Source organism: Perca flavescens, chromosome 13, assembly GCF_004354835.1.
Source record: "Perca flavescens isolate YP-PL-M2 chromosome 13, PFLA_1.0, whole genome shotgun sequence".
Lineage (NCBI taxonomy): Eukaryota > Metazoa > Chordata > Actinopteri > Perciformes > Percidae > Perca > Perca flavescens.
Window position 1 is genome coordinate 1,360,728 of NC_041343.1, and position 16,921 is coordinate 1,377,648.

The 16,921-nt window shown below is 39.8% G+C and overlaps 1 protein-coding gene across 3 annotated transcripts in view; it reads left to right on the top strand.

Annotated features, from left to right (window-relative positions):
• The window catches only part of amot (angiomotin), a 138,700-nt gene that overhangs the window by 16,578 nt on the left and 105,201 nt on the right, over nucleotides 1-16,921 (top strand). For all 3 annotated transcript variants that reach the window (XM_028595382.1, XM_028595381.1, XM_028595383.1), the window contains exon 2: nucleotides 16,274-16,546. The gene's annotated coding sequence lies outside the window, so the exon portion shown is untranslated. The remainder of the gene's footprint in view (nucleotides 1-16,273; nucleotides 16,547-16,921) is intronic.

Sequence of the window (16,921 nt, forward strand, 5' to 3'; positions counted from 1 at the left end):
TTCTGAGGCATTATTTAGACAAAAGGAGATAACTTTGAACTAGCCTTTTATAATGCTTTACCCTGCAGCCTTTTTTCAGATGAGTTTCTACATCATTACTTCATTCTTGAGGGTCTGCAACCTCAGGGATAGTTTACCACTTTCTAGACAAAGTTAAATCTTTTAAGTGAATTCAAAAGTGTTGGTCAGTTCTTTGGGATAGCTGAGGTGTAGTGCATAGATCACTCCACAGACATCACTTTCAATGAGGACAGTGATTCTCACAGGGTGGTAGTGAACTGGACTTGCGTCATAGTCACTGATGAAAGTAATGAAGCCCACTGCAAACACCATCAAGCTCTGGCTCATCGGACTCATCCTGAATGAATGAAAAAAGAGATACTAATCACAAACTAACACATGGAACAGAACAGATTACATAATTTGTCTTTCCTTAACCAAGTCCCATTGAAATCCAATACATCTTTTACAAAAGAGACCTGGGTCTCATTGTAAGAGTTGAAAAACATAAGATCCATTTTCTGCACATACAGTATGAATTAGCCAAATTACCAGAGAATCTAAGTGTTGACTGAAATCAAGGACATTTACAAGAAAATGTTTTACTGAACATTGAATAAAATGCTAATACAGTTCCTTTGTAGTAAGTATTTAGATGAACGGTTTAGATAATACACAGTAGAATCTGTTAGTGACTTAAGAAGACTCACCGTGCAGGTTCTTAAAAATCCAGAGACGTCCTCGCGCAGATACACAGGAAGGGCATGGAGAACAGTAGTGCGCTTGGTCTGCATGTCATGGATTTCCTATTCAGATAAAAACAGAATTGTATATACTTAAGAGTTTACAGAACAAAAATGATTTTAAACAGACCAATCAGAACATATGTCCACAAATAACCTGTTAACATCTTTAACGCAATCAGACAAATGGCAAACACAAAGTGGACTAATTGCAAAATTCACAAATCTCATTTGAATCATTGAACCTGTTCAATGTTCTACTGGTTCAAGCTATGAAATGTGTAAAAATCTATTTACCTGTTCATCGTGGATTTTTTAAATTTCAGCCAGAGCATCTGCTGTCTTCCCAGTTATTGGTGCCTTCTGTCTGAATAAGGTCATCATTAGAGGAAGATGGCGGTCAAGCTCAGCATAGCACGTGTTGGGCAGGTTCTGATTTGTAATCCGCTGGAACTCTGCATGTAACTACATAGAAATAACAGCCGGAGGAGAATACAGCAACATTTTTTTTTTTAAAAACGGTTCAATTTGAAGAATCTTGCACACATTTATAAAGCAAAAATATTGGCCAAATGAGTAAGAATCACAGTTTTCACTTTAAAAGAGAGAGCTGATCCATATTACCTCAGACTCTATTTTGAGAGCAGGCCAGAGGTCCATGAGGTCGTTCACTGGTGGGCAGGACATCACTATGGTCTGTCGGCGTAGGGGAAATATGGTCTTATGGGGGTGATAAAAGAATTCACATTAATTGAATTACCTGGTATCATTACCACATCTCCAGTTATCTTCCTTAACTTCTTGAAACTGGAACAGCAAGATGCAAAGGCATGAACTGATATGAAACTGAACAATTAAAAGCATTCAAAGAGTGTCAAATCATAAATACTTCCATTTATAAATGTTCCCTGTTAATGATCTTTTCATTTGAGCCCCAAAGTGTCAAGTTACTAAAGCCATTAAGCAAAATTAACATTACTGTAAAGAAAAGCAGCCACATTTTAACCTTACTGCATGGTTAATCATCAATAATGCCATTTCTACAAACCAAAGCTTTACTGTTAAGGGTTTTTACTTTATTCATCTTTGTAATAAAAAGCAGCTTGCCTCTAGCAGGGTCGTTTGTTTTAAAACCGACGCAACACAAGTGGGCGGGCACGGGCAGTTGACTCGTTCATCCGTTGTACAATTCTTCAGTGAGTCTGGGAGTGGTAGCTAGGTCGCAAGTTGTGCTGCTGGATTGTGTAACGTTAGTGGTCACGCTAAATGGCTAGCTCTATAGCAGCTAACCTATATCTGACAAGTTGCCAATCCCAACAAGACTACTGTGATAAGCCAGTGAAGGGCGGGGGCTTGGAGAAGGTCTACGCTCTCTGAGACGAACACATAAAAACATGTATAAAAGAAGTAAAAGTGAAGGAATGTTAACATTCAAAACTTACAGTAAGTCCAGTGCTGCTCCGTAGGTAGTAACTTTCTGCAAGCCTACTGTCTGTTGCATCCATAGACAGTATGGTTGCATCCCGCCTTGCTGCGTTGTTCAAACTTTTCTTCTTCTGTGTTTTTCCAAAGGGCGGTAAGGAATCAGTGTAGTATGCAAATTAGTGCCACCTTCTGTTCACGTTGAATCAGAGATTAACTTGCCATACAAAATTATCCCTGCAGCTGCTTAAATAAAATTAAAAAAATATAGGCTACATTAAACTGATGACCATAAAAAAGCAAAAAATAAATACAATATATACATTTTGACCTTCACTAATGTCTAATGCATTTCAGACCATTTGCCGATTGCAATTTATTTATGATTTTACTTATTTGGTGAAGCACTTTGAGATTTTATTGTATTTTAACATGTGCTATATACATTTTTTTGTGAGTTTATTTTTTAAATCATCCCTATTTTAAACAATATAAATACTATAAATATGTTATATGGCAGGGTGGATAATTAAAAATAAAGAAATGATGTGATTCATCTAAAACAACCTTCTCATTTCATTCTTTTAGATAGATTTTTTTTAAATAGATGTATAGCTACTTGTATAGTAATTTTCAGTCTGTAATCTGAACCAGAAAACAAGTCGCATTAAAGGTATAGTGGAGGATTTTCTTTTTCCGGGTGGATCATCAAGACTATTGGTCCTCCTGGTTGTCAAATCATTCTGGTGATATGTTTACGTAAGGCCGTGGTACGTGCACGTCCCTAGCTTTCAGGTGTATATGTGTGGTGAGCTTGAGCTACGGTTTCAGCCATTCATTGAAGCATTGAAGCTTTTGGGAGAATATTTCACACGCTGGCGTGCGCTAAAAGCACAGGTTGGGCTTCCCACTGATGCCTCAGTTGTGAAGTTTCTACTCCACAGGTAAAGTTTGGCATGCTATTTGGAGAAATCCATTTAAAATCACTGCTAGTAAAAGTTGATGTAAGCTATGATTAGCGATGCTAGCCCTGGCACAAGTCACGCACATCACAAGACACACGGTAAACATCTCAATTTGTGAAAAAGTGCAAATCTTCTTTTGGAAAGTAGGCTTGTATGAGCCATGCCGACAGCAACTTGTAAACAGTGCACTCTCGTGCACACGTTTAATAGGCGTTCCCTCTCGGGAGCAGGCAGAGTGTTGCGCATGTGCATTTTTTCAAAAAGTACAGAAGGCGGTTCTTTTCTAAAATTTGGGAAAATCCTCCACAATACCTTTAAGTAGTGCTCACTTAAAAAATGTGAGCTAATTAAGCATAATTTACTTAAAATAAACAAGTTTTCTTCACTTAACAAGTATAAGCTTATTGAGTGTTACTTACTCAGAATAAACAAGCTGTGTTCACTTAAAAAATTTAAGTTTATTAAAACTTAGTATTGTTTACTCAGGACAATTAAGCTGCACTAATTTACCATTACTAAGTTCATTGAACTTACTTTTTTCAAGGCAATGAGTTTGCATACATTTTTTAAGTAAAGTCAACTTGTTAAAATTAACAGTGCAGGACTTTATCATTCTTAATATGTTATTACTGAATTCTATTAAGTTGTAACTAAGTTATGTTTTTAAGTTAAGGAAGAACATGTTACACCAACTTGAAAAAATTAAGTTAGTAGAAATTTTTCTAAAACTTTGAGTATACACTACTTAATCTCTTTAGGTACTTTGAACGTTCGGATTTACAGTGCACCGTTAATTATGTATGCGATTAATTTCGAATTTTAATTAATCACAGAGTATGTAATTAATTTGATTACATTTTTTAATCGATTGACAGCCCTAGTTTTTTATGTTCAATATGATTGTCAATTAAATAACATAATGTAGCATAACACTGTTACCACCTTTGCTCTTTTCATCCTTGCTATCAAACACTTTATAGAGTATATTACTACTTGTACAGGCCAATTATGTTGATTTTAGGTAACTGATGTGAGAATGTTTCCAGTTTATACAACTTTATTTTTATAATAATAATAAATAATAATTTGCTCTGCTTTTGTCTTTACTGACTAAAAATGTTAGATTTCACATTCAAATCCGCCAATTCAAAGGACAAGCAAATCACACAATCCAGACAAAAATAAGCATTAAAGCGCCCATGCTCATTTTCATGTTCATAATTGTATTTTAAGGTTGTATCAGAATAGTTTACATGGTTTAATTTTCAAAAAACACCATATTTTTGTTGTACTGCACATCTCTCTCTCACTGCTGCAGATCCTCTTTTCACCTGGTCTCTGTTTTAGCTACAGAGTGAGACCTCTTTTCTTCTTCTTCTGTACTATCTTTGATTGCACTTGCACATGCGCAATAGCTCACATGTAGATCATGTCAGCTAGCTAGCTCCATAGACAGTAAAAGAAAGGTTGTTTCTCCAACTTCGGTCAGTTACAAGCCTGGGAGACTTCTAAAGTAAGTAATTCTTTTGTAGATTATGGTGAACTTTTGTGTGTTGTAGCAGTGCTTTGCTATTTAGAACGAGGTAGCATGCTAGCGTTAGCCGCTAGCATGCTAACGGTTGCGGTTAGCCAGCTCGTTTCGGCTTGTGACGTAGAAAGCCGTGCAGATTTTGAACAGCTCACCCGGAGACTGAAGGCAGGACACATTCAGAAACCGTATCTCACTCAAAACAGCATGGATGGATTTTTTTCAAAGTTTGTATGCGTGTGGAAGCACCAGAGACACAAAATAACACCCCAAATCCCAGAAAAAGTGATTTTTTCATAATATGGGCACTTTAATACTACTCTCTAAATTTTAAAAGGTCACAAATTCACAAGTTGTTTTGTGAGATTTTACCTAGTCATAGTTGAATAACAACAGTTTGGTGGGTAAATAAGACAAACATAGAACCTCAAAATCCCATTGACACCTCTTTCCTCCACAAATCTCACAATTTGAAACTGCCTCTGAAAACAGGCAAATGTCAACGAACCACAGAGTTGACGTCAACTCAGTGGCTCCTCCTTATTTGGCTCTAGTCTCTACCTTTGTCACGCCCCAACATTTACATAAGCTACACCACTGATCTGAGATCAGGTAGACTTCTGAATAGGTTGCGCAGATCTCAGAAATTGTATACATTGTTCATCTGCTATTTCACCACTAAATTCACTTCTGAGACTTTTTTATGTGAGAAATCAACTACGTAGAGGTCAAATATGGGCCGTTATACAAAATTTGATGGCTAATTGCAAATTTTGTCCGACTGTGTGTCGGAGTTCAGCAGGAGCTCAGCAGGCTAACGTGACAGCAGCCGGTGCTGCCTCGCCTCCCGGTGTGTCCTCCTTCACAGACCCCGGCCCGCTGTCAGCTAGATGTTCTCCGTCATGGAGGGCACTCCATAACCGCGGCACTCCATACCCGCGGCACTCCATACCAGTTCCTTATCAGCACAAACTAACTTATTTTAAAAAGTCACCGTTTCTGGGTTACTGGACTACCAAATGCTGAGGCCCTAACGGAGCTCCAGGGCCTGCAGCTACCCGCGATCTTTACCCATAGGATTGAAGGGACACTAGCAGCTAACGAAACCCCTCACGCATTAAATTGAAATCAGACACAAGTGTTAGTTTTGTAAGTCTTTAGGGTAGCTGTAAAATAAGTGGCGTGACGAAATTCAAATTGTGCCATATATTATGTTATTCCGAAAGTGTAGCTAGCTAACTAGTCGCTTGAGCTTTATATAGTTGATTTCTAGCATAAAAAAAATCTCAGAAGTGAATTTAGTAATGAAACATTGCAGTGTCTGAAATATGAGACCTGCTGTCTCGTCTCCAATGTATGTGTATGTGGTTCGCTCAACCAATCAACGCTCAGGTATTTAGGTAGCGTGCTAATAAAGCTCACATATAACGATAAATAACATATTGTGATTTCACTCACCGAAAGAAGTGGAGGGTTGACTTCTTGGGAAGGTCCATTAACCTTAACCCTAACCCCACAGCAAGCCATATTATGCGTCAGATTTTTGCTTGAGAATTGTCTGAAAGGCAAGGACGTCAACTGCAGTGAGTGTTGTTAGCTTTAGCTGAACTGACGGGGACACCAGCAGCTAGTCTCCATGAGCATGAGTTAACGGGAAATGTGCAATAATTATCTAAACATTTGTGCAATTCGAGGGGGAGGCTGTGTTGTTGGGGGTTGTTCGTGTGTTATTTGTTGTTTATTGAAGCATGAGGAAATGTATGACTATGTTGTAAGTTTGTTAATTGTATGTTTATTGTGTGTTATGCGTGATGTGTCGCCATCTTGTTCTCTCGAGTGCCCAAGCCAAATTTCTCCTATGGGAGACAATAAAGGCTTATCTTATCTTATCTTATCTTACTACAGGCATCTGTCAATCAACGTAACCACGCCCTTAACTATGCAAAACTTTAAGCCTGAATATAACTTAATTTGAGGAGTTATATATTTTTTTAAATCAAACTGTAAAAGACATTTGCAGCTCTTTGTTTAAACACGTCACCTCTGCATCTTTTTCTTCTTTACATTCACAAACCCTGGGCGCAAGTAAGACATGATTTCCTGGGTGGAGTGCGTGGCACTGGAAATGACATGACACTCCTCCGTCCACTATGTGGCACTAGAGAACTCACACAAATTATACGGTAGCTGGCTGTATACCATGTAAATTTTAAATAATTTCCAATCATCGTCATATAAGACTGACTTCCTGTTCCTGTCAGTAGGTGGTGCTATGACTATGACCTAATATGGGCATGTAGATGTCTTCAGGCCTGTATACTTATCCAGAATGGGAAATCTGGGACAGATTGGATTATGTAAAGTCAATGCAGTCTGTGTTCTTCATTCTTTCTAAACTTCGCTCAGTATTTTGATGTCAGCAATATGATTTATTTTATTGAGAACAGCTCAGGTAAATGTCCAGCCCTCGGGTACTTAGCTTTCTGATAATGTGGCCCCCTAAACAATAAAGTTTAATACCCCTGCTGTAAGCTTTGTGCAGTTGCGTTTATCCGGGCTTCGCTGTTGCCAACCCCTTACATATTCAGTGTATAGAGCCACTGCCAACTCTTGGTCACAAATCAACAGGAATACATTTTTTAGATTTCAAATGCATTGCATAAAACAATAGAGCAGATGAAAGTCTTTGTGCTTGTTACATACCTAAGACTTCACACAATCCCCTCAAGTGACCAAACCGTTCTCCACAATGGGTAAGGTAATGTTTTTTCACAAATTCACCGCTCTTAAACTACTTTTTATAACTTGTTCTTTCACCAGTTATTTAAAAAAAAGTTAAATCATGAAATAGGCTACATTCTACATTATTCTAGCTGAACTTGTGCTGAATACAAAAAAGCCATTGTACTTTGAAAATAATGCTTACATTTGTTCAAATTGACAACAATATGAGAGTATGTCCAAATCATCTGTGTGTCTGAAAATACACTCATATCCCAGCTTGTCAGATGAAACTGTGTTATTGTGAACCGTGTAAACACTGTGATAAAAAGCTCCAGTTTAGCAGATTACAGTGAGCACATGAACATTCTCAGTGAAACCTTGTGTATGCAATATCCGTGGCAATCAGTGTTGTAATGTAACAAAGCACAAACTTTGTTACTGTACTTAAGTGGAATTTTAACGTACTGTATCTAGGGTTGGATACCGTTCACATTTTGACTGGTACCGATACGGTAACTTTTTTTGGTACTTCCCCTCTGTAATAATAAAACATTGATTTCAGTTGTTAAAAAATAACAACTGAAAGTGTAAAAAGAATTCCAAACCTATTTATCCTATTGGAACATTTTGTTGTTTGTTTAGAACATTTTAAACACCACACAAAATTACCCCACCCTACCTCCCTCTCCCCACCCAATATATATATATTATATAATATGATAGTAAATACTTTTTTGTTGCCCTTTTGAAAACAGCTTTCTTTGACAGAATGGTACTAGTTGGTTGTACTGTGTGGTGAAGGTATCACAGGTGGCTATGACCTCAACAAGGACCAAAATAAATAAACATCTTACATACGATACTTACAGGCTGCTGACCCCTCTCCATCTCTTTCTGATAGCAGGGAGGAGGGCCTGCAGGTGATTTAAGTTAGCTAACGTTACAGGACTTGGATGTTTTAGGGTGTATACATTTTAAGCTTGTGTAACGTTAGTATCTCAATAACAAATAAATATATTACGTTTTGTTTAATAATTTCGGGTTAACTTGCCTCAAAAAGGCTGGGACGAACGAGTAAATTACCAACCGGCAGCAAGTTGTTTGCTGTAGCCCAGCGAGCAGTGTCACTAGGGCTAGCATCAGAGTAGCTTCTTAGCCATTGCTAGCGGGGAGCTAGAGAGCTTCGAGCTAGGTGGGCATGGTTTCAGCAATCAGGCTTCATTCGAGTCCGCTTGGTCCGCCTCAGCTCCACTCACACTCCATCTCCTGATGTCAGCACAGCAAAGATGGCGACAGGAAGAGTCGCCGACTTTGAGCTTCATTTAGTCTATTTAGAAACCAATGGGTGACGTCACAGACACTCTGTCTATAGTTTTAACAGTCTGTGGTTTGGACAAACCTCCAACATGAATTGAAGCTGAGCCGGGGGGGTATTCTCCTCTGTCTTACTGACATACTGAGAAGAACTGTGCCTGTTACATGAATAAGTCAAGACGGCCATGATGGTGTGTCTGCACTCAGGCCAAGGAATAATAAAAGATATGACTCAGGTCAGAGTGAACATGAAATAAGAGGGGATGTCATTTACTGGTCCACAATCATTATCAGATAGATCATTTGAAAAAAACTAAAACACATTTACATTACATACATATACATCCTCTGCAGCTTTGACTACTACATGTGTCGAGATGACAGTTTACGCAAGAGCCGCAGGTCATGTGATTGTCTATCCCATGTTTTAATGTCATGTCTGAATCAGCTGTCTGTGTCATCATGTGAAGATTTGGTTACTGTATAAGCAAGTCTAGACACTGCTGGAGCAGATTAACACACAGGAGATATGAAGAGACCAAAAAGATGTGACTCAACAGCAGAGTCCTCAGTTTATTTTGTTGAACTGGATTGTCTTTCTTCTGAAAAAAAAAAGGATAGTATGTGCTTAAGGATGTCCTCTGCAGTGTAGAATAGCTGCTAGGAAAGTCATATTCTGCCTCCAATTTATCTTTCTATAATCACAGAGAAGAAGGGAAACATCACCTAGCAGTTCACCCTGTTGTTGTTTAAGTCACAACAGTGAAAGGGGAAGTTGCAGTCTTAAGTATTTATGTCGTTGACGGTTGGCAGAGTAAACACTGGTAAAGCAGTTACGCTAGCGGACAGGTATGAAGGAGTGGCTCAGTTCTGAATGGTTGCCAGAGCCACCTGTCGGAATGAGGGAAAGGGGTAGATTTAAGTGTGAGACACTCAGTGAAACAGACACACGTTGGTTTACCTCCTACTTTTTCACTTGGATTGATTTTAGGGGAAGATAGAGCAATTTGACGAAGACAGGTAGGAGCATTTTAAAAACTTCTGAGCCAGTTTTTGCTAGTGATTCTAAAATTGAACTGAATTTGTTTCACTGTCTTCACTTAATATTGTGTATCTTGTTCTATCTGTTGGCATTGGGGTATTTGTACTTACATTCCTCCTTTCTCTATTTTCTACTTCATGAATTGCATTTTTTTAAGAAGAGTCATATGAGCAATATGGCCTCAGCAAAAGTGTTTGGTAAAAGACAAATGAAAAAAGTTTTGATCAGAAACAATAACAACCAAAAAATAAGCCAAAGATTAAATGAGTGATAACCAACGAATGTGGTAGTGTAGAAAATCATGTGCATACTTGCAATTAAAGACTGCCAGACAACTGACTTTGGTGTTACAATTTAGATTCAGAATAATTTTTGCATGCCAGTTCACAGTGTATCTTAGACTTTAGAGTTAGAGAGTACAGCCTTGATTCACTCTTTGAAAGTATATGCAGGGATTAAAGTTAGCTGTGCTATTTTGGCTTAGCCAAGTGTGCAGGCAATCGCAGCCTATAAATTCTGTTGGGCACAGGTTCCACGCGCCCCAAAAAGGTCTCTTGTATTGAAAAGGAGAAACTGCGCATATACAACTACAAAGATTAGTCAATGAGCAAAGATTCTTGCGCCCCAGGGTCCTTTGTCCTAAGTTAGTAAGCAGGGGCGTAGCACAAGACCCTGGGCCCTATGCATAGGCAGTCCTGATGGGCCCCCATGTTCCTCAACTCATCCCCCCCTCCCAAAAAAAATCGGGCCTCTGTACACATGAATCTGTAGGCCTAGATGTTTATAGGGTAATAACTATTAACTGTAATGCTTATAATAGCCTGATAACACACATTTCAAACCTCCTTTCTCAACATTCTCTAGCCTACTTTACTGTGGTTACTACTACATTTTGTTTGTTTTCTCTGTACCTTTACTTGCCAGCCTGCGTACTATGGTGTCTCTCTGATCATCTGTTAATTTATCTGGCCATAGTCCTGGATCCTCTGGTAAAAAACTGGTCTGCACTGCTCTGCCTACTTTCCAGTTCCTCAGCTCTCATTTCCACACTGTGCTCAGAGCAACACTTACGCTCCCTGCTGTCTTCACTCCCATCATCCTCAATCACATCTTCTCTATCATCTTTCTCTATGAAGGATACATTTGGTATTAACCTCTTATCCTAATTGTAACCTAATATAATAAAACACACTAAGATGTTAGTGTTACTTAACCCCTTTCAGTCAAAATAGCTAAACATGGTTTGTTTTAATATTGATATAAGCTCACCTTGTCTCAAATCCAAAGAGGATGAGGGGTCTGTTGCTACCCACTCCCTGCTGTGACAGTTTCTGAAACTGAGGGCCATGCGTTTCACAATGTTAACATCTGCTTCTACTAAATCTGACATAACTATATGTTGACATGATATGTAGGCTATCTACCAATGAACTACCAAGCTACCTATGACACCGATTAGCCTATTATTGCTAATTATAGACACTAGTGCAGTGTCCGTTGAAAATGTGCCTGTTTGGAACGGCCGATTACTTGGCCTGTGGTATTGCTGCTTGTAGAATTCATCAAAACCAAATTGTAGCATACCCCAAAATTACTTACAGAAGGACCCCAAACCACTTCAAATGCAACTCTCCTGTATACCTTACAACTAACTTACTGTATTTACCTGACAGAGAACGTTGCAGATTCAGAATGTAATCACAAAATATCACAACAAAAATGTGGAGTAATCAGACATTAGAGTCATGGACTCAATGGCCCTCATTTATCAACCTAACGTAGAAACCAGCGCAGATATGAGCGCAGAAATCGTCTTACGACAGGCTTCACGTGGGATTCATGAAACGTTCGTATCACACCAATCAGAGCGTAAGAATGGTCGTACATTGATAAATACGGCGGCTGGAAACGATCGTCATTTAAATATCACGCCCCAATATATTCTGGGTTTTGAGGCCTCGCCCCTACAATTTACGACATGACGAGACGTAATCTGGCTGAGAAGCGTAACTTTTCAGAGGTGGAGATTGAAACCCTGATATCTCTGGTTCATTTGCACTAACGTGTGTACTATTTGGCAGCCTGAAAACTGGTATTAAAGGCTGTAGAAAGAATGCGGAATGGAAAGAGATCACTGATGCGGTCAACAGTGTTGCCGTAGTAAATCGGACTCCAGCTGAAGTTTAGCCTATTTAATTTATACATCCTTGACGCATTTTCTATAGTCCTAATAGTAATATACAGGCTTTGACTGCAATCTATTAGGCCTACATGTAGGTGTACCTATAATTAAATAAACACACGGTAGCGGAGTCTTTTATTTTACTCGTTATCTGTTTGTGTGTGCGGAGAGAGAGAGAGAGAGAGAGAGAACTGTATTACTGATAAATGCTTTGGTAATAAATACAGAATATACAATCTGTGAAGTGAGCAAGCGGGTTTGAGACCCTAAACTAAGTGGGATGAAGAGAGAAGGGCTAACGTTAGGCTAAGGCTAACTCCTTATCAGCTATTACTACACAGCATTTTCCTCGCCAATGTACGATTTTTAGCAAACAAAAATGCAAAATAAAACTGCAAGCAGCGTTGGACGGGCCTTCGCACCTCCTTGCACGTCAGGGTTACTGGCGGATGCCGTTCCTTGCGATCGTGCATTTGCACTCAGACACCGCAAATCGTCACCAATGAAAAGGGAACTCCCTGCTGAGTTCAACGATACCTCACACAAGACTCTACGTCATACAGTTCATTAGCTGTGAAAGGGGGCGTGGCGAAAGCGTGGGGTCGGGGCAAACCTTTATCAATCGTAAATGTCCTTAGGGTTAGAGTCTTATGAATCATGAAACGTTTCGAGCCAATTGGACAATGTACACTTGAGTTAGACCCACTTCCTGTGTTAATGGAGAAACGCACAAAATGGCTGCCCTGCCACGGCCATGCCCTATGACAAAAAGTTTTTCTTTTAATAACTTTTCATGTTTAATGTCTGAAGATGGCACAGCCCAAATTTGAAGTTGATTGGATGAAATCTCTAGGAGGAGTTTGTTAAAGCACGAAGTGGAAATGGCAAGGGTTAGGCCTTCGCTGATGACATCAGACACAGCACGCTGTTGCACTAAAATTAGGGAGGTTATGGAGGAAGTAAGCATTTTTGCTTTTATTTCAAAATGTTTGTTTAATGGCAGCCGTAACATTAATGAGCAGGTGCTGAGGAGGAGAAGGAAGAGAGAGAGAGCCAAATTGCCTATTTTGGCCTTTTGCAGGGTTACGGCTGCAAATTCATTACAGAGGTCTGTGTGGATGCAGAGACGAAGCCAGGAGTGGTGAGACTGTGTTGTGAATAGCTTCACAGTGATGCAGTTTATTCAAAACTTTTCAGATGCCTAGTTAAGTTTTTAATTTTACTGTCTGTGTCTAGGGCTAACTCCTGCCGGTCGATGTAGATTGACAGTCGATGTCTATGGCTAACTCCTGCCAGTCGATGTAGATTGACATAAGCTGCGGCCGCATTGAAAAAAAATCTGACCTGGGTCTGATTCAGGAACACATATAGAAGTGGTCTATATCTGATTTGAAAAAATCAGATCTGGGCAAGATTTGAGTGTTCACACTACTTTTAAGTCTGAGCAGGGGTCTCATTTATAAAACTGTGCATAGGATCCTTACTAAAAGTGTATGTATGCCCAAAAGCCAAAAATGGCGTACGCCAAAAAGAATTCAGATTTATAAAAACATGCGTACCTACATCTGTAAGCAATGTTCCCTTTATAAATCACAGATTACCCAAAAATGTGTACATGAATCGGCCTCTTATCCAGCCCTGTACACGCCGAATCATGACGACTGCCGGGGAAAAAGCAAAAAACTTCTGAGATGTTCAGGAATTGTTGCAAATTTAATTATAAATTCGTCCTGTTCTCGCACATTGTAGGGAAACCTGATCAATAGACTACCTATATTAATAATACTTTCCAAAACGGCAGGCATTACGGCACTCGGGGACAGCTTCGATATACCAGACCTATATGATAAGATTTAACAGAACTATATATTATATCCAAACAAGCCTTAGTGATAAAGTTGAAGATTATGTATAATATTTATATAAAACAGCTGGTTGCCCCCAGAGTGGCGAGGAGCAATATTTGGACCGGGATGGCACAGTTCCGGCGCATTGCCCTCTCTACTGGACCCAATTCAGTTCAGAGATCCAAGAGCTCAGCTTTAGGGAATTTAAATCGGCATATTAGCCTGTCAGTCATTGTCATGGTCCCTGAAGCCTCTTTTTCTCCTGTTTCTTCCATTGCCGTAGTCCTCCTGCAGGGCCAGCATGGGTTCACCGCAGTATTTATGTTTACAACATATTGTGATTGTTAACACCTTGCCAAAATCACAGCATCAACTTTTGGGGTACCCCCCCACCCCGAGATACAATCTGAAGACGAAAGTCTAATAGGCAAACACACTTTTCTTCATGCAGGTTTTGTCAAGAACATTATTAAAGTTAGGACCGATATCGAGGACATTAACTGTAACGATTGTATTTCCAGACTTTGACATTTGATGCACAGTATTAAAGACATATTTAGTTATTTACACTGTTCTGCCGTTATCTAATGCTATGGGTATTTGATGCTATCCTGTAATCCATGCAGTCGGGCCATCTCCTCCTGCGCTCCGTAGTAGACAATGTGACAGTGAGACAGCGCCGAAACATTAATAACGATTTGAGTTGGATTTTACAAGGTGTTTATGGAACAAGTATCACTAGTACAAGTGCAAAGAGCACTGCTGGATTTAATCTTCATGGTAACGTGGATGATATGGAGTGAAAAAATGTGTGTGAGGCATCAATACTTGAACATATTACGAGTAATCGTTATTCCCACATTTACATTTACTCAGATTTGGGACACTTTTGCCTGCAGTCTGAACATAGCCTATAGTGCCACCTAATGGCCGATCTTCGCCAAATTTGGTACAGAGCATCAGAGCGGCATGCTAAACAAGCTTCACAAGTTTCATGGTGATAGCAATTACTGCGGCAGAGAAATTGCAATCGCAATTGTCCCATTTACATGTATTGAGTTATTGGCCAAAACACATAAACGCTGATTATAGCGCCCTGTAATGGCCGATCTTCATCAAATTTGGTACAGAGCATCGAAGTGGGATGTTGAACAATAAACAAGTTTTTTGCTGATAGCATTTTATTTGGCCGACATATGATAAAGTTCGTGTTTGGTAGCTAGCTATGAAATTTAGTTTAGTCGTCAAATGCGCATACTTTAACGTAGCAAAATTGTTTCCATAACTTTTGGTCAGGTCCATCTGGAGGTGCTAACTACCAGGTTTCGTGCAGATTGGTCGCGTGGCCTAAGACGAGTTCGAAAAAGTTGGTTTTGCGCATTGCGCGATATTGTGAAAAAACTTGTCAGTGGAAATGGGCGAGGCCTACATCCTGTGATTCAGCTTAATTCAAAGAACACGTGGATGTAAGGTTTTCTAATGTGCGATGTGGGAATTAAAGGAAAAAAACATTATAGCGCCACCTAGTGCAATTTTTGGTAGGTGAGGTCCTTGACCCATTGTACATCTACCCTGTAAATTTAAAGTTGCTCACATTAGTGTAAGTGATTAATCCAAACATGGGTCCCATCAGGAGTGGCCCTAGATGGTACCCTCCAAATTTCGTAACAATCGGATGCGCTGTTCATGAGATATAAACCTTTTGTACTTGTAGCGCCCCCTAGTGGCCAATTTTTTTAAAATGTGTGGGGGACCTCCAGAAGGTCCTGGTAAACAAAAATCTAAAGTTTTGCATTGATAGCATTTATTTTGCTCGAGATATGGCAAAGTTGATGGTTTCATACTTACAAATTTGCGCAATTTTTATCCGATAGAAATTTTCTTTTCATAACTTTTTATCAGGTCGGTCTAGAGATGCTACGTGCTAAGTTTCATGCAGAACGGTTGCACGGTCTAGGAGGAGTTTGGCAAAGTAGGTTTTCGATAAATCGCACATAAAAGTCTCAGCGGAAATGCCCGGAGACTCAGGAGATTCAGTTGGATCCAGGGAACACAAGGATATATGGATTTTGAATGTGCGATGTACAGTTTGGGAGTTATAGGGCCAAACGCGTTTTTTTTCTGCTATATAGCCACGGAGCAAGCGACAACTTTAGCACAGAGCACTACACAGAGGGTGCGATCCGTGGCGCCATCTTGAGAATAATGCTTAATCCTAAAGCCGACTACACATATTTGCACTGGCTGTTTTCATACAATGACATGACATAAACATGGTTTAAATATCTCCGGAATCGGCAGAATCTCCGCTTCCTGGTCTTTTTTTTTTTTTTTTTTATCGCGGTAATATGTCGTTTACACAGCCAATAAGAAGACAGAGTAAAGAGCTTTAACACGAGGGCTAAATTTGTCTTTTTTGCCTGATTGTCATTGGGAAATCTCCGATTTGATAGCAGTCTTGTTCTATGAGGCAGTGAAAAATTAACCACACTTATTTCATCTGCAGATAAATGCTGACCAGTGCCTCTACATCTTAGAGCTCTTTGATGACTTGCTGAGCCTGCAGGGAGGCCTGAACCAGGTGTTAAACTACCGGACACCACCAGGCTACCACCACCTAACACCGGCCCAACTCCACCACAACAGCATCAGCCCTATCTTTGTGCTTTCCCTCAGCGAGCCCCACCTGGGTCTCCCAGTAGGCCTGCCGCAGCATCAAAACATGAGCAGCTGTTGCCACTGACGCCGCCAGGAGAGCACAGTGAGAGCAACCATCCAGGTAGGTATGAGAGGGGGAAGATTTCTGAGATTTGGGGAAGTAAGTTGGTTAAGGGACTGGAAGGAAAGAAAAAGGGGAGTCAGAGGTAGATATGTGCAAAAGAGGGGTAGTCAAGAGGACAGAGGAAAAGGAGAGAGGAGTGGAGAAGAAAAGAAGGGCACAGAAGGTGTTAGTCATATGGCAGAAAATATGTGAAAATCTATCCAAATGGTGTGCTATACCAAGGGAACGGAATAACAAATCATCCGCCCAGTTCGGAAGTCTATGCGCACCAAATGCAGGCAGATAACTAATCTGTGCACACAGTTTAAGTAAGACTTCCGGATCATGCATCTGGCTTTCAGAATAAAAAAGGCGAATTAAATAAAGTGTGTA